General features: G+C 45.5%; 1 protein-coding gene across 1 annotated transcript in view; it reads left to right on the forward strand.

The window, feature by feature from the left end:
- The window catches only part of LOC126101510 (NACHT and WD repeat domain-containing protein 2-like), a 1,881,963-nt gene that overhangs the window by 649,119 nt on the left and 1,211,475 nt on the right, over window positions 1–21,369 (forward strand). The gene's annotated exons all lie outside the window — the stretch shown is intronic.

Genomic DNA, 21,369 nt, shown 5'->3' on the forward strand with positions numbered 1-21,369 from the left:
CTGATTTTAGATCTAGGTCGGTTTTATTCTGAAAGCTCCAATAATATTGCAATTGCAAAAGTCAGTATTTCATGTTTTTATGAATAAATTATCATGCAGGTGAATGAATAATTGATTTAAATTTTTTGAACTTAGCTAGTAATATAAATCAAATTAAATTAAATACAAACATGATCTTAATCTATCCAGTTGTACGAACTGAAACACTTATCATGTAGAAGGTTATAGTCTGATAAAAGTGACTTACAAATAACTGACTGAGACTTTCTGTTGCTGCAGATATTTTCATTTCAAGTTCTTCCGTTTGTAGACTACGTCAGGCAGATCGCGTTTAATACTTTAGCAGTAGACTGCCATCACATGTTTGTCCCTTCTTCTTTGATAACCTATTTCCCATTATCTTAGAGTCTAGATGGAACCATTCGCCTTGGCGGTCACTGACATCTCCTGACTTGTCAGGGAATTCATCACGATGGATGTATAGAAAACAGAGATTGGCGCTTTTTTATTACCGTTAAAGTTTTCCGTTGCAAATGAAACCATTTCTTTATGTTTATCTTTGTGACAAATAAATTAGGGGCATTATGACATTGATATTTTTTATGTCTGTTTTTCATACCAACTCTCTTTAAATTAACAAAAAAAGGACCCGTTAATTGCGTGATGCACTGGCTCTGAAACGTCATCCCTTACAACTGCTTTTCTCCGGCCGAGGTGGCCGTGCGGTTCTAGGCGCTCCAGTCCGGAGCCGCGCTGCTGCTACAGTCGCAGGTTCGAATCCTGCCTCGGGCATGGGTGTGTGTGATGTCCTTAGGTCAGTTAGGTTTAAGTAGTTCTAAGTTCTAGGGGACTGATGACCACAGCAGATGAGTCCCATAGTGCTCAGAGCCATTTGAGCTGCTTCTCGGCTCTCATGCAGCATTTCGCCAAAGTTGTGACGTACAGTATTTGCGGGGCATGCTTTATCTTGGTCGCCGTCAGTGAGTCAAAATTACGCACCATAAGCTTGCCTCACAAAGGGTGTTAGACTACATTCTGTCGAATAAACTCGTAGTATCCACAAATGTAACAGGAACCGTCTGGATGATTGTTAAACTGACGTCTCTTCGTAGCCATAAAGAAATGACGTAATATCTGAAAGAAAAAAAGTAGAGTATCATAAGCCTGTCGATATCATAAATATGTATCGAATCTAACCTAAACATCTGAAATTAAAAACTTTAAACTCCATAAAGAAGAGAAGGATCAATTACAGATTTGAAAACAGCATATGAAACACATAAAAACCAGTAAAAAATCTCATGCAAACTCCCGTGGCCTCATAAAAATATGTTGACCAGTGTTTATTATTACTACAGCCTGAATCGAGTGATGCTATTCTGAACACACTAATAATAGGCAACAAAAGCATTCTGTGTGCTGTTGGATTCCTGGCTCGAACGCGTAACGCGATAGCAGCGAGCAGTCGACACACACACGCACACTCACGCACCCACACGCTGCGTGGCCCTACCTCGGGTTCAGCTCAGGCGCGCCTAAACGCGGCGCTGACGGGTATTGATGGCTGGCTAATTTAATTCATAGCGTGGAATCTGCGCGCGCCATCGGTCTCCATTAACGCAGATTTGCGCCGCCACGTCACGGCCATGCCACGCGGCCATTATTCGCGGATCCCAGTCCCGCCCCGCTCCCACATCGTGGAACCCCCTGTTTAGTTTTCCTCGAACGACATGTGCCACCCATCAATGCAGGCTGCCGACTTCTTCCCTGGTAGTGTAGTGGTATTCCTGCGCAGTGCCACCACTGACAAGCCAAATCATTATGACTACATGCCTAATAGCCGCTGCGTCCAACTTTGGCACGGATAACAGATGGGACGCGTCCTGGCTTCTAAACAATGAGGCCTTAGAAGGTCGCTGGAGGAAATTGGCACCACATCTGCTCACACAAAACACAAAATTACTGTAAATCATGGGCGGGGGGGGGGGGGGGGAGGATCAGCTCTGACGCCATGTCCAGATGTGGTTGATCGGATTCAGATCAAGCACATAAAATGGAACTCGCCACTGTGTTCCTCGAACCATTCGATTACACTCCTGGCCTTGTGACTGGCGCGTTATCTTGCTGAAAAATGCCATTGGCGTCGGGAAACCTGGTGGTCATGAAGGGGCGTACGTGGTCTGCAACCATTGTACGATACTCCACTTCATAGTGCCTTGCGCGAGCTCCCCTGAATCCATGGACGCCCACGTGAATGTTCCCCAGAGTATAGTGGAGCTGCCGCAAGCTTCTCTACGTCCGTAGCACAGTTGTCAACGAGGTGTTTCCCTGGAAGACAACAAATTCGCGCCCTCCCATCGACGTGATGAAGAAGGTATCGAAACTCATTAGATCTCGCAACGGCCTCCCAACGCACCAACGTCCAGTGCCAATGGTCACGTGCCCATTTGAGTCGTAGTTGCTGATGTTGTGGTGTTAACATTAGCATGCATGTGTCGTCGGCTGCGGACGTCCGTCATTTTATGTCAGTTCCGCCACAGTTTACTGCTTGTCCTGTTAGCTCCACAAAGTCTGGAAGTAATTCCGAATTTGTTTCGGCAGGTGTTGAATACACTCAGCACAGTACTTCTCGAACACGCAACAAGTCGTGCTGCTTGCAAAATGCTCGTAGAGAGCCTATAGGCCATCAGAATCTGCCCTCGGTCGGACTCAAATAGATCGCGCTTTCCCCATTCTTTACACTAACAGCACGCTTACTGTTACAACATGCACCGTGCGTGTGTCTGATTCCTCGCGAGATGACGCTGCTATCGGCTGGTTGAGTTTATATCGAAAGTAGGTCGGTGGTCATAATGATCTGACTACTCTGTGTATACTTACTCATTTCAGTCTTCTCTTCGTTGAAACATCCACCCGTCTCATTCCTCTGAACCTGCTCCTGTCTCTCTGTCTTCCCTCTCACTCTCTTTCTCCCCATCTCCCTCTATCTTTCTCTCTCTCTTTATCGCTCTCTCTATCGACTCAGTTTCTTACGCCACTCAGAGTGATGTATTATGGGAAACTAGCAGAGTTTCTGTGTCATTAACAAGCAGTTACCACCGAAAGAGCGTTTTCCAACGTAGAGAGAGCAGCGACGCCTCCACTGCAGACTGAGCCGTGGTAAAAATTTGCTGTTTTTAAGAGCGCGCCGCAGCGCGCAGTGTAAAGCAGTCGTCTTCCGTTTCTGGCGGTGGCGCCGCTGTGCAGATCACAGCTTTGGTTTCTCCCTCTGGTGGGGAAGGGGAAAGGTTGCCTGTTCACGTGCATTTAAGGGGCGCTATCTCGGCAGACCCTCTACAATGTCATCCTTGCCACTGGCTTCTATCCCGACCTGTGGAAAACCTCCCGTATCCTGATGTTCTCCAAACCCAACAAGCCTCAATCTGATGCCTCTTCCTATCGTCCTATCTGTCTCACATCGGTGTTCAGCAAGCTCTTGGAATCCATCCTTTCTCGGCGCATCCATCACCACCTCCACCAAAACCACCGCCTCCCGAACACCCAATGTGGCTTTCGACCTCCCTTCTCTGCTGATGTCCAACTCCTCCGCCTCACTCATCTCCTCTCCCTCCAGCTTAACTCCCATCGCTCCGCCATTTTTGTCTCCCTTGACCTCGAAAAGGCCTACGACCGTGTCTGGCATCCTGGTCTCCTGTTTAAACTCCAAACCTACGCCCTTCCTATCAACTACATCTGTCTGGTGGCCTCCTTCCTCTCCCACCGCCCCTCCTATGTCACCATCCATAATGCCAATTCCCACACCTTCTACCCCTCTGCAGGTGTGCCCCAGGGCTCTGTCCTCTCCCCTCTCCTCTACCTCCTGTACACGGCAGATATGCCCCAACCCCCCCCCCTCTCCAGTACACCTCTTGCAATATGCTGATGACACCGCATTCCTCGCCCTCGCTCCTACCCTCCAACGGTCCCAACGCCTTCTCCAGAATCACCTTGACCTTTTCGCTGCATGGTGTAACCAGTGGCTCCTGAAACAACGCTTCCAAGACCCAGGCCATCATCGTAGGTCATACCACTCGCTCCTTCCGGCTCCTGGATTTCTCCCTTACTGTCTGCGCCCGTCCTGTCCGCCTCACCCCCACCCTCACCTACCTTGGCCTCACCATTGACCGTCACCTCACCTGGATCCCTCATCTCCTCTCCATCCAACCTAAAGCCCACAACCGCCTCTGACTCCTTAAACTCCTCTTTGGCCGGACATGGGGGTTGCACCCCGTCCCATCCTCTGTTATGCCAGTCCTGCCTGGATATCTGCCCCCCCCCCCAAATTCTAGAAGTCCCTCCAGATCCTTGAGCGTCATGCCCTCTGCCTTGCCTTCCATATATGCCTCCCGTCCCCCACGCAGATCCTCTATGATCTCATTCCTTTCCCCCATCTGCTCCTATTCCCTGAACATATCCGCATCCTCTACACCTCCCGCCGTCTTGAACCCCCTCACCCCCTGGTTGCTCCACTCCTCTCTGATCCTCGCCCCCTGCCACGTCTTCACCGTTGTGTCCCCCCTACTCTCCATCTCTACACCCTACATCTCCTTGCCCCAGGCGGCTTCCATCAACTCCCCCTCCCCGATGATGCCCTCTCTCCCACCATTTATCCTTCCTATCAACTCTGATCCTCACCCCCCCTCCTTTCCTCCGTCCTTTCCCTGGGCTCCCTCTTCCTCCCCCCTTCCATCCTGTGTTTTCTCCCCACCTACCCTCTCCCTATCTCCTTTCTCTCCCCCCCCACGTCCTTTTAGACTCCCCTCCTCTGCCTTCCCCACTCCCAGGCACGTCTGCTCAGCACCTCCCCTTATGTATCCTCATCTTCCATTGGCTCCTTTCCCCCCTCCCCCTACACTTTTCCTCTCCTTCCCCCCCCCCTTTTTCCCGTCATCTGACCAGTTTCCCCCCACCTGCTCTCAGGTGTGGTATATTTGTACCAATTTTTTGGTGCAGTGTTTAACTGAGTGTTCAGTGTTGTGCGTCTTTCCACAGTGTTGCGGACAGAAATCATGCTGTCGCTGGGTGTGCATTTTATATCTCTTGCGAACAGAAACCAGACTGTCGCCGTGTTTTTTAATTGTCTGTCTCTTATTTTTTCTGCTTCCTGTGTATTTTATTAGCATCATCCACCCTGTGTTTTATGTTTTAAGCTCCAATATTTTTCTGCCATTTTACCTTTAAGTCACCGATTTTATCGCCAACTGTTATTATTTTTATTATCTTCATCTTTTTAAAACAAATTCTGTAGGCTGAAGAGCGGCGTAATAAGCTGCTGCCAGCCCGCGCCCTTTAGGGGGAATCGAAACTCAATGAAGGAAAAAAAAAAAACTCGGCAGTTGGTCAGTCTGAGTCGGCGAGTCTTGTCAGTTGGTCAGGCAGTCTGGGTCTGTCTGTCGTCCGGAGTGCTAGTATGTGTTAGGCTTCCAGTCTGCTCGAGTTGGCTCAGGCAATGGGCATTGGCGGTTGGATCGATCGATCGGTTGGTTGGTCGCGCACTGGGACCCAAGATGACTTGTCCGCCTGGAGCGTCGGCGCATGTGAGGTCGCCACGTGAGTCCACTGGCCGCGCCGTATAGCGAGGCGTAGTGGCTTCGCGGCCGACACGAGAGCAACAGGAGTCAACCCACGACGTCGGCCTGGACGGGGCGAGCTGCAACCCCGTGACACGGGAGATAGGCGCGCCTTCCTGCGTCTGTTGAAGCGGCTGGCAGCGGACGAGCGTTTTGGGGTTGCTGCGCCAGGTCTTCGCCAGAAATAGCAGTTATTAGAAGTTAAGTGAATCGTGATATGTTGTTTCATTTACTTGTAAAATTCTACTTGTTTTCTTGGTCAGTCTCTCGTCCCCAACTTGCTCGTTGGTCTCCCGTCCGCATTTCTTGGGCAGTTAGTGTCTGTCTGTCTGTCGGTCTGCCGTACGTTAATAGCTGCCTCTGTCATGTTTGTCGGAATCGGTGTTAACGAATTTATTGCTTAAGGAGTAAAGGCCGAATTCCTGAAATACGTTTTTATCTTGCCTATCATCTTGAGAGGCGGTATATGTGTAACGTAGAGCATGTTGGTACATTTTATGTGAAACTGCATTGCATGGATTTTATTTAAATGGTCATTTTAGTATATAAAGTTGCCACCCTTCCACCGAAAGAGTTCTTTTAAAAACAAGTTGCACTTTCGGTGGTAAATAATTTTTAATGTGAGTGTTTTGTACCATCTCCATCCCTCTTACAGGGTGCATAGTTTATGTGTTTGTGTGAGTTGTTAAAATTTTTAGTTTAAAGTAATCTGGTGTGTTGCAGATTTGCACCAGTGTAGTCTTTCAGAGGTTGTTGTCAGCGGTCGTGACTACGGCCGTGTTAAAAGAGAGCGGCAAGGTTCTCAGCCCGAATGCTCATACTATCAAAAAAAATTGTTATTTCTGCCTCTGAATAAATTGTAACTTGATACTTAAGGGGTGCTTTCTGATTATAATTTTAAAACTGTTCAAAAAAAGAAAAGGCTTTCAGGAATAAAATTTCCATTTATTGAAAAAAATTAATTTCTTTCATCAGTTACCAATTGGCAACTACTTCCACGCTGATTAAATGTTCTTGATGAATCGCTAGTAAATAAAGTAAATTCTTTAAGAAAAGATTATGAAAGTAAATTCACGGTTCACAGACACTGCAGAGGAACTCTAGTTGTGAACTACACGGAAAGAGAGACGCTCCCATGCCATGTTGGCGACTAAAACCAAGATTTAAATTGATCAAGGAAACGAAAAAGCGTATGAGTCGTTCTTTGTGTCGGATAGGACTCAACCGTTAGGACGCCGTTTCCGGGATTCGGGAAGACGCGCAGGCCGCGGATGGAATCCGGCTGGCGGATTAACGAGAACGGTCCATGTGTCTGCCAGCCTGCATGAGACTTTGGCGGCTTCTCATATATGACCAGGTCAAACGACCGCGAGCTCTCGTATGGGATAACACTAGATGCAGACAGATGGGATGGCCTAGGTTTCCCAGGTCCAAAACTAGAAACTCCGGAATGGGCTACTAATTAGAAATAGAAACAGTCAATAGGGTATTTTCTATTGTAATTCCAAAAAGAATGACACTTTTTTACGGTTATAATTACGAAACTTGGGATGTCCCGGTAAGGAAATCTGTGTTGTTTGAGTGGGCGTGGCCCAGAGTTTCAGAAAATCGCAGTTACATGTTAGTCGTTGCGTCTGATCACGCTGCAGTCAGTCGTAAGTAAGATGACGTCCGCTGAACAGAAGGTGTTTCATGTGCTGCAGTTTGCAATGGGCGAGTCAGTGATTTCGGTTCAGCGTGCTTTTCGTCGGCGTTTCGGCATTGATCTACCTGCACCCAAAAACATTCGTGGTTCGTATCGCTGATTTGAAGGGACAGGGTAATTGTGCAAAGGTAAGCGCCCTGGTCGACCTCGCACTTCTGAATTCGTAGTGGAAAGAATTCGCAAAATGTATGAGCGGAATCCACGGAAGCCTACTCACCGAGCAAGCAAAGAACATGCAATGCCTCATACAGCTGTCTAGCTAATATTATGGCGTCGTTTAGTGTATAAATCATGCAGATTACAAGTGCAAACTCTTCGTGTTCTTAGTAATAGGACCAGGTTGACTACAGCAATGCTCTGCTAGAGGACATGGAAGACATTTTTACTGCAGTTAACTTTCAGTGTTGAAGCAACATTTCTTGTTAGCACTAAAGTAAACCGACATAACGTGCATATATGGAGATTCCGGAACCTTCACGGCGTTAAAAGAAATGACTTACGGAAAAAGACTTTCACTGAACAAACTACGGTTCCTACACGGGCTCTTCTTTCATCTTACAATCTTGCCTACCGTGTACCAAAGAGCAAGAAATTCTCACTATAGTGGAACATCTTACTTTACAAGCTGCTCTGGACATGGTACCTGTTATGACAGATGAGTCAGCTGCCAAGCCACTGCCAAGTGCGCCCCTGCCACACAACATTATTACTCGTCCAGTACTTGAAACGCCAGACCGCACTGACCAAGACGCTATTTTAGAAGCTAATGACTGTCAGTTGTGTGAGGAATGGCAGTCTGTGACTTTGGATAATATAAAGGAACTCAATACTACGTTCTAGCATATTTTCCAGAACAAATTGATCAACACAGCTGGACGGAAGGTCCTTGCAGTGCAGAATGTCCATCAACATTTACCACCGAAGAAGAAGAGCAATTTCCTGACATTTCCTCAGACTCCAAATTGCAATCTAAGTTCGTTTCCTCATCACTACTTGAGCTTTAGGGCTTTTTGAAGCAGGAATATCCGCAGGTGGGTAACACAACATACGGGTTTTCATACCATTGCAACATCCTACTTAAGTGGGTTAGGTTTTCCAGCATTTGTCGTAAGGACGGAATTTTTGTTGTGGTGGTCTTCAGCTCAGAGATTGGTTTGTTGCAGCTCTCCATGCTACTCTATCCTGTGCAAGCTTATTCATCTCCAAGGACCTACTGCAACCTACATAGTTCTGAATCTGCTTAGCGTATTCGTCTGTCTCCCTCTAAGATTTTTACCCTCCACACGACCCTCCAATACTTCATTGGTGATCCCTTGATGCTACAGAACATGACCTACCAACCGATCCCTACTTCTAAGGTCAGTTTGTGCCACAAATTCATATTCTCCCTAATTGTATTCAGTACCTCCTCATTAGTTTCGTTATCTACCCATCTAATATTCAGCATCCTTCTGTAGCATCACATTTCGAAAGTTTCTATACTCTACTTGTCTAAACTATTTATCGTCCATGTTCCACTTCCGTACATGGCTACCATCCATACAAATACTTTTAGATAAGACTTCCTGACACTTAAATCTAAACTCGATGTTAATAACTTTCTCTTCTCCGGAAACTCTTTCCTTGCCATTGCGAGTCTACATTTTATATTCTCACTACTTCTACCATCATAAGTTATTTTCCTACCCAAATAGCAGAACTCATCTACTACTTTAAGTGTCTTGTTTCCTAATCTAATTCCTTCAGTCGCCTGATTTAATTCGACTACATACCATTACCCTCGTTTTGCTTTTGTTGATGTTCATCTTATATCATCCATTCAAGACACTTTCCATTCCGTTCAACTGCTCTTCCAAGTCTTTTGCTGTCTCTGACATCGTCATCGGCAAACTTCAAAAATTATATTGTTCTCCATGGATTTTAATTCCTACTCCAAATTTTTCTTTTGTTTCCTTTACTGCTTGCTCAATATGCGGACTGAATAACATAGGGGATAGGCTAAAACCCTGTCTCGCTCCATATCCAACCACTGCTTCCCTTTCATACCCCTCGACTCTTATAACTGCCATCTGGTTTCTGTACAAACTGAAAATAGCCTTTAATTCTCTGTATTTCACCCCTGCGACCTTCACAATCTGAAAGACAGCAGTCCAGTCAACATTATGAAAACCTTTCTTTACAGAAGCTATAAATGTAGGTTTGGCTTTCCTTAATCTATCTTGTAAGATAATTCGTAGGTTCAGTATTGGCTCACGTGTTCCAACATTTCTACGGAATCAAAACTGATCCTTCCTCCATTCAGCTTCTACCAGTTTTTTCATTCGTCTGTAAAGAATTCGTGTTAGTATTTTGCAGCCGCTACTTAGGGGGGTTGGAACAAATAGTGGCAACTATTTATTCACAACCGATACAAAAGGGTTACATGTTTGCACCTGTTACTGTCTTTCAAAGTAGTCAGCTGCGTTGTGTAGAACTCGTCGTCAGAGATTTGGAAGGCGTAGTACAGTTAGCAGAGTCTGTTCTGTTGATGGTGCGAATGGAACGGCCTGTCCAATCTCTGGAACAGTTGTGAAGCGAATGCCCGCGAAGTGGTTCTTTCATCTTCGAAATCAAATCAAAGCCACAAGACTTAAGTCACCTGCGACCAGCTTTGCGAAAGAAGCGGCGACACTTTCTGCGTAGCCCACCCATCATTTTGCACGACAATGCCAGGACGCATACAGCGCAAGCTGTGGCTGCTCTCGTCGGTCGATGGGACTGGGAAGTACCGTACCATCCACCATACTCCCTCGATTTAAGTCCTTGTGACTTTGATTTGATTCCGAAGATGAAGGAATCACTTCGTGGCATTCGCTTCAGAACTGTTCCAGAGATTCGACAGGCAGTAGACCGCTCCATTCACACCATCAACATAACAGGCTCTGCTATCGGTATACTACGCCTTCCACAGCGCTGGCAACGCGTTCTACACAACGCTAGTGACTACTTTGAAGGACAGTAACAGGTGGAAACATACAACTCTTTCGTATCGGTTGTGAACAAATATTTAATTTCCAACCCTCGTATTAAACTGATAGTTCGGTAATTTTCACACCTGTCAATACGTGCGGAATATTGATCATAAATGAAAGTGGAGAAAGACATGGGATTCTCATTTTCCAAACTTTTGCGTTGATTTGAAGGAGTGATGATGAAAAACTAGCTCTTACTTGAAACTGATTTCTTTGCAAGTATAAGATGTATGATTAAAATGTAGCCTGTCAACAGTTAATAAAGAAATAACTAATCTTATACATTTTTTGAATCTATGGGTTGTTTATACCACACTTCGAGTGCGCAAAGGGCCACGAGATTGTGCTTAAGGGCAAGTGGATCGAAAATGTTTGAAAAACACTGTGTTACGCGACACAGCTATGGTATATACGCCTGCACAAGCGCCCCAAGAGCTCATATTCGAAATTACAGGCTTGTTAATGTGATTGAGAGTGTGAGGTCTAAGATCGTATTTATTAAGCAGTTATTCTTATTTTCTGCAGTAGAATGAAGTTACATAATAATTACACAGAAGTAGCTAATGTTTATCTATGTTTCCGTTTCACAGCATTTTAAACATGGAGGACGTAATTATCTGCGGAGCATTTGCCGCGACAGTGCCCACCCTAGCCATCAGTAGAAGGCAAAACGACGATGTAATGCAACGAACAGGAACGTGGGTGGACGGTGGCTGGGAAGAGGTGGTGACGGCCGGGGCGTATACTCCCTGCTGGTGAAGGTGTTCATATACGTCTGCACGATTACGCTACAGTTCACAATTAGGTACCTGGCAGAGGGCGCATCGAACCACCTTTTAGCTATTTCTCCACTGTTCCACCCTCGAACAGGGTGCGGGAAAAGCAAACACAAAATCTTAACTGTGCTAGCTCTGATTCTTCTTAGTTTATGATGATTATCATTCCCCGCTGTTTAGGAGGCGCCAACAAAATATTTTGGCACTCTGAGAACAAAGATGGTGACTGAAATTAGAGGTCCTGGCGGAACAAAAATCGCTTTTTCTTAAATGACTACCAAGCCAATTAGCTAATCATATCCGTAGCATTCTCCCCCCAGTTTCGAGATAATACAAAACAAGCTGTTCTTCTCTGAACTTTTTCGATGTCCTCCGTTAGTCTTGTCTGAGGCGGTCCTCACACCGCATAGCAGTACTCCTGAAGGAGGTGAACAAGTGTAGTGTAAGCAGCCACTTTAGTTGACCTGCTACGTTTCCTAAGTGTTCTGCCAATAAATCGAAGTCTTTGGTTTGCTTTCTCAACAACATTATCTATGTGATCGTTCCAGTTTAAATTATTGGTAACCGTCATCCCTAAGGATTTCGTTGAATTTAGAGCATTTAGATTTGTAGATTTTATCCTGTACGCAAAATCTAGTTGATTCCTCTTAGTTCTCATGTGGATGACTTCAGACCTTACACGACAGGTTTCCGCGACTTTGTAGCGATGATGACAGACGCCTCGTCCAACTACGCACTGGGTTTCTGTTCGAATCCTGCTTCGGGCATGGATGTGTATGATGTCCTTAGGTTACTTAGGTTTAAGTAGTTCTTAGGGGGAAAAGCAAACACAAAATCTTAACTGTGCTAGCTCTGATTCTTCTTAGTTTATGATGATTATCATTCCCCGCTGTTTAGGCGACGCCAACAAAATATTTTGGCACTCTGAGGAAAAAGATGGTGACTGAAATTTCATTAGAGGTCCTGGCGGAACATTGATGAACCTTTCCGAAACAAAAGTAATATTCAACAAATGGGTCCCAGCTGGAGATATGAAAGTCAAGGACAGTCTACTAGAAGAGGTCTGTGAATATGTCTACCTTGGCCAGATTATAAATATGAAGGGAGACATAAGGCCAGAAATCTATCGACGCATCAAGGTTGGCTGGCAAGCATTTGGGAAGAATTCAAAAGTATTCAGATAAAAAATGCCAGTAAATATGAACAAAGCAGTATTTGATCAATGCATTTTTCCTGTGATGACGTACGGCTGCGAGACATGGACACTGAACTTATTTACAAAAGGGAAACTTAGGACAGCACAGAGAGCCATGGAGAGATCAATGCTGGGCTATACAAGAAAGGACAGGAAAAGGGCAGATGACATCCGGTCTGTGACGAAGGTTAATGACATCTTAGAGAAAGTAGGTTCCTTGAAATGGCAGTGGGCTGGCCACGTCGCAAGAAGAAAAAGACAACAGGTGGACGAAGCTGGTACTGGAGCGGAGTCCGAGAGAGCACCGGAGGCATAGAGGAAGACCACCAGACAGATGGGACAAAGACATCAAGAAGATCGCTGGTAACACCTGGCAGAGAACTGCCCAAGACCGTTCCACTTGGAGAAGACTTCTCAAAGCCTACCTGAATCCACGACTCGAAGAGGCCACATCATCTAATGATTGAATTGGCTTGGAACCGTACCTCCCTTACAGACGTCATTTTGAAGGCTAAGTATAGCGCCATGACATATCGGAACTTCACGAAACAATAGGTTATGAAACGGAAGAATTCCACGATGTCCCACAAAATAAAAAGGAATTATGGTATGGCATTGTCAGCCGGGAGGCCCCATCCGGCGAAGTTCGGCCGCTAAGTGCCAGTCTTATTTCAGTCGACGCCACACTGGGCGGCTTGCGTGCCGGTGATGGGGATGGAATGATGATGAGGACAATGCCCAGTTCACGAGCGAAAAAAATCTCCAACCCGGGCGGGTATCGAACCTGGGCCCGACATGCGAGGCAAGCACTTGAACCGGAATTGGCCGAGAAAAAATGTGCTGTATTATGTATTGAACGCCCCTCATGCAAAGGATGCAATCAAACCAAACATATGTTGTACGTTAACCAATTATGATGACACGTACACACATCTTAGGTAAAATTACCTGCACATTTACATAAAACGTATGAATTGAACGTTTGAAGGGTGTGGTACAGCATATGTAGAGGATCATATAGCCAAATTTCCTTGCTGTATGCTTCAATAAAGACGCTTTTACTTAGATTTATTCATTAAATTTCTTCCATAAGAAACTTACCATCTAGAGGAGATGCTGAGTCGCAGAAAGGCACAACAAAAAGACTGTGACAATATAAGCTTTCGACCATCAAGGTCTTTGTCGAAAATAGACGGCAGCACACAAACACACCAACACGCAAGCGAAACTCACACAAGGCCGAAAGCTTGTATTGTGACAGTCTTTTTGTCGTGCCTATCTGCAACTCAACATCTCCCCTACATGGTGAGTAGCAACTTTCCTTTTCATAATATTGTTACATTACACCTTGGATTATCAATTGTTTGATTCCATAAGAGTTCTTGGCGCTTCAGTCCGGAACCACGCGGGTGCTACGGTCGCAGGTTCGAATCCTGCCTCGGGCGTGGATATGTTTAAGTAGTTATAAGTGTAAGTTCCATAGTGCTTAGAGCCATTTGAACCATTTGATTCCATAAGAAACTATCATTCGATATAGAGCATTTGTAATGGAAATACGAAAAAACGAATTGTTATTTCTTAAAAGACATCATAGTAGCCGTTGACTGTATAAAATGTTTACTATTTTATACAGTCAACGGCCACTATGATGTATTTTAAGAAATATTATATGACTGTGAATCCCAACCATTAGAAGTTAATCGAATTGTTATTTGTTTTATTACTATGAAGTACCTTGCGCAATAGCCAAATGAGTTCTCAAGGTCTCACGTATTTCCATTCTGCTGACCACAAGTGACAACAACAACCAGAGAGGCCGCCAGAAATGCTGCGTTCTACGCATGCGCGAATACACCTCTTCCATTGCGCATGCGGATATCCATGCCTGAATGGAGCTAGGGTTACCATATTTCCGGATGAAGATTTCGGGGGTCGGGGGTGGGGGGAGAGAGAATGTATCTACTACAGACAATCATCATGTGAACTACATTGTCTTACTTTTTTAGAAAAACATTTCTCGCATGCTCGACATTGTTAAGTAACAAATTGTTGTATCTGTTATCACAGTATTGAGAATAAGTAAGGTCGCTAACAAATTTCTTACACATTGTACAGAAAGTCTATATCTGTCATCGGTCCCATGTGTAATTAATAAGTAAAATATCCTTTCCACCGCTAAGTTGTGAGCAGGAATTGCAAAAAAGTTTTGCACAACTTGTGAATAGTCATCTGCACAACGACTGCTAATGGAACCATACGATCAGGGCAAAGCGCCACGACAGTCCATGATCGCCTGCAGAGCTGTCCACCTGCTTTCATCTCTGCCAATTTATGCCCACTTTCAGTTTCAGTCCGCCAGATGACACAGGACATCACAGAACAACAATTTGACAAGGAATTACAAAAATCGGATTCCTTTATTGTTTTATAAATTTGCAAATTAAAACCTGATGACATTCGAAAAAACCGGTTTATTTGGTAACTACAAAGAGAAGCCGGCCGTTATGGCCGAGCGGTTTTAGGCGCTACAGTTTGGAACCGCGCAACCGCTTCGGTCGCAGGTTCAGATCCTGCCTAGGGCATGGATGTGTGTGATGTCCTTAGGTTTAAGTAGTTCTAAGTTCTGGGGGACTGATGACCGCAGAAGTTAAGTCCCATAGTGCTCAGAGCCAGCCTATAGAGAACAGTTGCTATTTCTCCCCGGCCGATTTGTGAAAATCGCTGTTTCACCTTGTTGTGTTGGCTGAAGAGCCAACACCGTGTTACAAGAGGAGGCCGAAATGCACGCGTTTTAGCTCACACAGGCTGGCATGAGGAGGGAAGAACTAGACTGACGTGAGGTCTGGAACATGTAGGAATGAGAATTCAGAATACTTAACTTTAATCCATTCATGATGAACGTCGCCCTTGGTACATTACTCACAATATTATCTGTTCAGAATAGTAACTGAATATGGCGCCTTGCTAGGTCGTAGCAAATGAGGCAGCTGAAGGCAATGCTAAACTGTCGTCTCAGCAAATGAGAGCGTATGTAATCAGTGAACCATCGTTAGCAAAGTCGGCTGTACAACTGGGGCGAGTGCTAGGGAGTCTCTCTAGACTAGACCTGCCGTGTGGCGGCGCTCGGTTTGCAATCACTGATAGTGGCGACACGCGGGTCCGACGTATACTAACGGACCGCGGCCGATTTACAGGCTACCACCTAGCAAGCGTGGTGTCTGGCGGTGACACCACACACCTGTTCCGCCGCTAGGTGGCAGGTGGACTGTGCCTGACTAGTACACATGACGTGTGTCGTGTAATACCGGCGCTACATAATGATTGGCATGTAGTTAGTAGCCCTTGTAAACGTACCTTCTCGCACGTCGGCCCTCAGGGCACCGAGAGAGGTAGGCCGGCTGCGAGCTGCAGCCTCGCTGCGCTATCGACCTGCCGGTGCGACCCGGCGGCGCGGTCCGCCAGAGAGAGGCTGCTGGCACGTGGTCGCAGGGGCCGGGCAGCCGCAGCCCGCGTTGACAGAGCTGTTGACCCCGGCCACAGCAGGCAGCAGGCAGCAAACAGCTCGCAGCAGCGCCAACGACACTCGCGGTCGACACGCTGAAAGTCAGACTAGGTCCGCTGCTCCCATCTCCCCGGCCGGACCGCCTACTGTATGTGCGAGCTCTGCGTTCCGAGAGTGCGGGTTGTATACATCGCAGGATGCTGAAACATGTTTAGTGGTTGAGCCGTGGTAAAAATTGCTGCAGTCGCCCTCCGTTTCTGGCGGTGGCGCCGCTGTGGCAATCGCAGCTTTGGTGTCTCCCTCTGGTGGAAAATGGGAAAGGTTGCCTGTTCACGTACATTTAAGGGACGCTATGAGCTCGCCAGTCGTTCAGTCTGGGTCAGTCTCTCGTCTCCAGCTTGCTAGTCTGTCTCTCGTCCGCATTTGGTTGGCAGTTTGAGTCTGTCTGTCGTTCGGAGTGCTAGTATGTCTGTCGTCCGGATCAACCTTAAAGCCGGCAAAAATGAGAGTCTTTTCACTCCGCCAGTGAGAACTCAGCGAGTGGTCGCCCGGTCGGAGCTTAGTTCCTGCATCTGAGTCTGCTCGTTAGGCCGCCAATCTGCTCGAGTTTGCTCAGGCAATGATCATTGGTGGTTGGATCGATCGGTTGGTCGGTCGAGCACTGAGGCACAAGGTGACTTGTCCGTCTTGAGAGTCGGCGCGTGTGAGGTCACCACCTGAGTCCAGTGGGCCGCGGCGTATAGCGAGGGGTAGTGACTTCGCGGTCGACATGAGAGCAACAGGAGTCAACCCACGACATCGGTCTGGTCGGTGCGAGCTGCGACGCCGTGAGACGGGAGATCGACGCGCCTTCCTGCGTCCGTTGAAGCGGCTGGCAGCGGACGGTTCGGGAGAGCGATTGGGGGGTGCTGCGCCAGGTCTTCTCCAGAAATCGCATTTTATTAGAAGTGATTGGTGATATCTTATTTGATTTACTTTTGTTAAATTCCACTTGTTTTCTTGGTGATGTCACCATCCGTTTCCTTTGGGGTCGTCCCACCATTCTTCTCCGTTTGCCCACCCGCGGGAAAGTGGTTGTTTATAAATTGGGTGGTCCGTTTTTCCACTGTGGTGCAGGGGTAGGGTAGAGCAACCTGCGGCTTGGGTTATTCGGTAATCTCCCTATCAATCGACCGAACGTTAGGAGCTGCCTCTGTCATGTTTGTCGCATTTGGTGTGTTAACGAATTAATTGCTTGGAGAGTAACAACCTAATACCTGAAATATGTTTTCATCTTAGGAAACTTTGAAATTAATGCCTATGATCTTGAGAGGTGTTTCTGTACTGTAGAGCATCTGAACTATTTTTTGGCCAACCTTGTAGAATTTTATATAAGATTGCATTTCATGGACTTTCATTTAAATTATCATTTTAGTATATAAAGTTGCCACTCTTTCACCGTAATACTTTTCTTAGAAGTTAAACTTGTTAGTGTGTTTTGTACCATTTCCATCCCTCCTACGGGGGGTAGATAGTTTGTGTGCTTGTGTAAATTGTTAAAACCCTTAGTTTAAAATTATCTGGTGTGTTGCACATTTGCGCCAGTGTAGTGTTTCAGAGGCTGTTGTGAGCGGTCCTAACTATGGCCGTGTCAAAAGGGACCGGCACGGTTCTCTGCCCGAAAGCTCATACAGTCAAAACTTGTTTCTTTCTGCCTCTGAATAAATTGTAACATGGATATTTAGAGGGTTCTTTCAGATTATAATTTTAAGTCTGTTTCTTTAAAAAAATGCTTTTAGGCACTATTAAAGTGAATAAAATTCCCATTTGTTAAAAGGAATTAGGTTATGATTTCATCAGTTGCTCCCTGGCAACTACTTCCATGCTTACATAGTGTGATTAAATGTGTTAATGTTCTTGATGAATCGGAAGTAAATAAAATCAATTGTGAAGAATATTCTTTGAAAATAAATCACGGTTCAGTGTTATGAGCCAGAACATTGCGAACTACTAATTGATAGCCAATGTGTCCACCTTTGGAACGGATAACAGCGGCGAGGCTTCGTGGCGTGGAAGCAGTGAGAGGCTTCGGTAGGTCGGTGCAGGGAGATGGCACCACATCCCCACATTTTTGGTTTTTGGTCATCAGTCTACTGACTGGTTTGATGCGGCCCACCACGAATTCCTTTCCTGTACTAACCTCTTCATCTCAGAGCAGCACTTGCAAACTACGTCCTCAATTATTTGCTTGACGTATTCCAATCTCTGTCTTCCTCTACAGTTTTTGCCCTCTGCAGCTCCCTCTAGTACCATGGAAGTCATTCCCTCATGTCTTAGTAGATGTCCTATCATCCTGTCCCTTCTCCTTATCAGTGTTTTCCATACGTTCTTTCCTCTCCGATTCTGCGTAGAACCTCCTCATTCCTTACCTTATCAGTCCACCTAATTTTCAACATTCGTCTATAGCACCACATTTCAAATGCTTCGATTCTCTTCTGTTCCGGTTTTCCCACAGTCCATGTTTCACTACCATACAATGCTGTACTCCAGACGTACATCCTCAGAATTTTCTTCCTCAAATTAAGGCCGTTATTTGATATTAGTAGACTTCTCTTGGCCAGAAATGCCTTTTTTGCCATAGCGAGTCTGCATTTGATGTCCTCCTTGCTCCGTCCGTCACTGGTTATTTTACTGCCTAGGTAGCAGAATTCCTTAACTTCATTGACTTCGTGACCATCAATCCTGATGTTAAGTTTCACGATGTTCTCCTTTCTACTACTTCTCATTACCATCGTCTTTCTTCGATTTACTCTCAGTCCATACGGTGTACTCATTACGTTCAGCAGATCATTTAATTCTTCTTCACTTTCACTCAGGATAGCAATGTCATCAGCGAATCGTATCAATGATATCCTTTCACCTTGTATTTTAATTCCACTCCTGAACCTTTCTTTTATTTCCATCATTGCTTCCTCGATGTACAGATTGAAGAGTAGGGTCGAAAGGCCACAGTCTTGTCTTACACCCTTCTTAATACGAGCACTTCGTTCTTGATCGTCCACTCTTATTATTCCCTCTTGGTTGTTGTACATATTGTATATGACCCGTCTCTCCCTATAGCTTACCCCTACTTTTTTCAGAACCTCGAACAGCTTGCACCATTTTATATTGTCGAACGCTTTTTCCAGGTCGACAAATCCTATGAAAGTGTCTTTATTTTTCTTTAGCCTTGCTTCCATTATTAGCCGTAACGTCAGAATTGCCTCTCTCGTCCCTTTACTTTTCCTAAAGCAAAACTGATCGTCACCTACCGCATTCTCAATTTTCTTTTCCATTCTTCTGTATATTATTCTTGTAAGCAGCTTCGATGCATGAGCTGTTAAGCTGATTGTGCAATAATTCTCGCACTTGTCAGCTCTTGCCGTCTTCGGAATTGTGTGGATGATGCTTTTCCGAAAGTCAGATGGTATATCGCCAGACTCATATATTCTACACACCAACGTGAATAGTCGTTTTGTGGCCACTTCCCCAATGATTTTAGAAATTCTTATGGAATGTTATCTCTCCCTTCTGCCTTATGTCCTCCAAAGCTCTTTTAAATTCCGATTTTAATACTGGATCACCTTTCTCTTCTAAATCGACTCCTGTTTCTTCTTCTATCACATCAGACAAATCTTCACCCTCATAGAGGCTTTCAATGTATTCTTTCCACCTATCTGCTCTCTCCTCTGCATTTAACAGTGGAATTCCCGTTGCACTCTTAATGTTACCACCGTTGCTTTTAATGTCACCAACGGTTGTTTTCACTTTCCTGTATGCTGAGTCTGTCCTTCCGACAATCATATCTTCTTCGATGTCTTCACACTTTTCCTGCAGCCATTTCGTCTTAGCTTCCCTGCACTTCCTATTTATTTCATTCCTCAGCGACTTGTATTTCTGTATTCCTGATTTTCCCGGAACATGTTTATACTTCCTCCTTTCATCAATCAACTGAAGTATTTCTTCTGTTACCCATGGTTTCTTCGCAGCTACCTTCTTTGTACCTATGTTTTCCTTCCCAACTTCTGTAATGGCCCTTTATAGAGATGTCCATTCCTCTTCAACTGTACTGCCTACTGCGCTATTCCTTATTGCTGTATCTATAGCGTTAGAGAACTTCAAACGTATCTCGTCATTCCTTAGTATTTCCGTATCCCACTTCTTTGCGTATTGATTCTTCCTGACTAATGTCTTGAACTTCAGCCTACTCTTCATCACTACTATATTATGATCTGAGTCTATATCTGCTCCTGGGTACGCCTTACAATCCAGTATCTGATTTCGGAATCTCTGTCTAACCATGATTGAATCTAATTGAAATCTTCCCGTATCTCCCGGCCTTTTCTAAGTACACCTCCTCCTCTTGTGATTCTTGAACAGGGTATTCGCTATTACTAGCTGAAACTTGTTATAGAACTCAATTAGTCTTTCTCCTCTTTAATTCCTTGTCCCAAGCCCATATTCACCTGTAACATTTTCTTCTACTCCTTCCCCTACAACTGCATTCCAGTCGCCCATGACTATTAGATTTTCGTCTCTCTTTACATACTGCTTTACCCTTTCAATATCCTCATACACTCTCTCTATCTGTTCAGCTTGCGACCTCGGCATGTATACCAGAACTATCATTGTCGGTGTTGGCCTGCTGTCGATTTTGATTAGAACAACCCGGTCACTGAACTGTTCACAGTAACACACCCTCTGCCCTACCTTCCTATTCATTACGAATCCTACACCTGTTATACAATTTTCTGCTGCTGTTGATATTCCCCGATACTCATCTGACCAGAAATCCTTGTCTTCCTTCCACTTCATTTCACTGACCCCTACTATATCAAGATCGAGCCTTTGCATTTCCCTTTTCAGATTTTCTAGTTTCCCTACCACGTTCAAGCTTCTGAGATTCCACGCCCCGACTCGTTATCCTTTCGTTGATTATTCAATCTTTTTCTCATGGTAACCTCCCCCTTGGCAGCCCCCTCCCGGAGATCCGAATGGGGGACTATTCCGGAATCTTTTGCCAAGATCATCATGACACTTCTTCAATTAAAGGCCACATGTCCTGTGGATACACGTTACGTGTCTTTAATGCAGTGGTTTCCATTGCCTTCTGCATCCTCATGTCGTTGATCATTTCTGATTCTTCCGCCATTAGGGGCAATTTCCCACCCCTAGGACAAGAGAGTGCCCTGAACCTCTATCCGCTCCTCCGCCCTCTTTGACAAGAGCGTTGGCAGAATGAGGCTGACTTCTTATGCCGGAAGTCTTCGGCCGCCAATGCTGATTATTTATCAAAATTTAGGCAGTGGCTGGGATCGAACCCGGGACGGTAGACGTTTTGATTATGAATCAGAGACGCTACCCCTAGACCACGGGTACCCCCACATACCACTCACTTAATCCCCGTAAATTTCGGGGAGGGGGACAATGATCTCTGACGCCACGTCATTCACATCCCAGATGTATTCGATCGGGTTCAGATCTGACGACTTGGAGGGAGGGGGGGCGGCAGCACACCATTTGGAAACCCCACTGTCTTCATCGAACTGTTGC

This window comes from Schistocerca cancellata, chromosome 9 (assembly GCF_023864275.1).
Source record: "Schistocerca cancellata isolate TAMUIC-IGC-003103 chromosome 9, iqSchCanc2.1, whole genome shotgun sequence".
In the NCBI taxonomy this organism is placed as follows: Eukaryota; Metazoa; Arthropoda; class Insecta; order Orthoptera; family Acrididae; genus Schistocerca; species Schistocerca cancellata.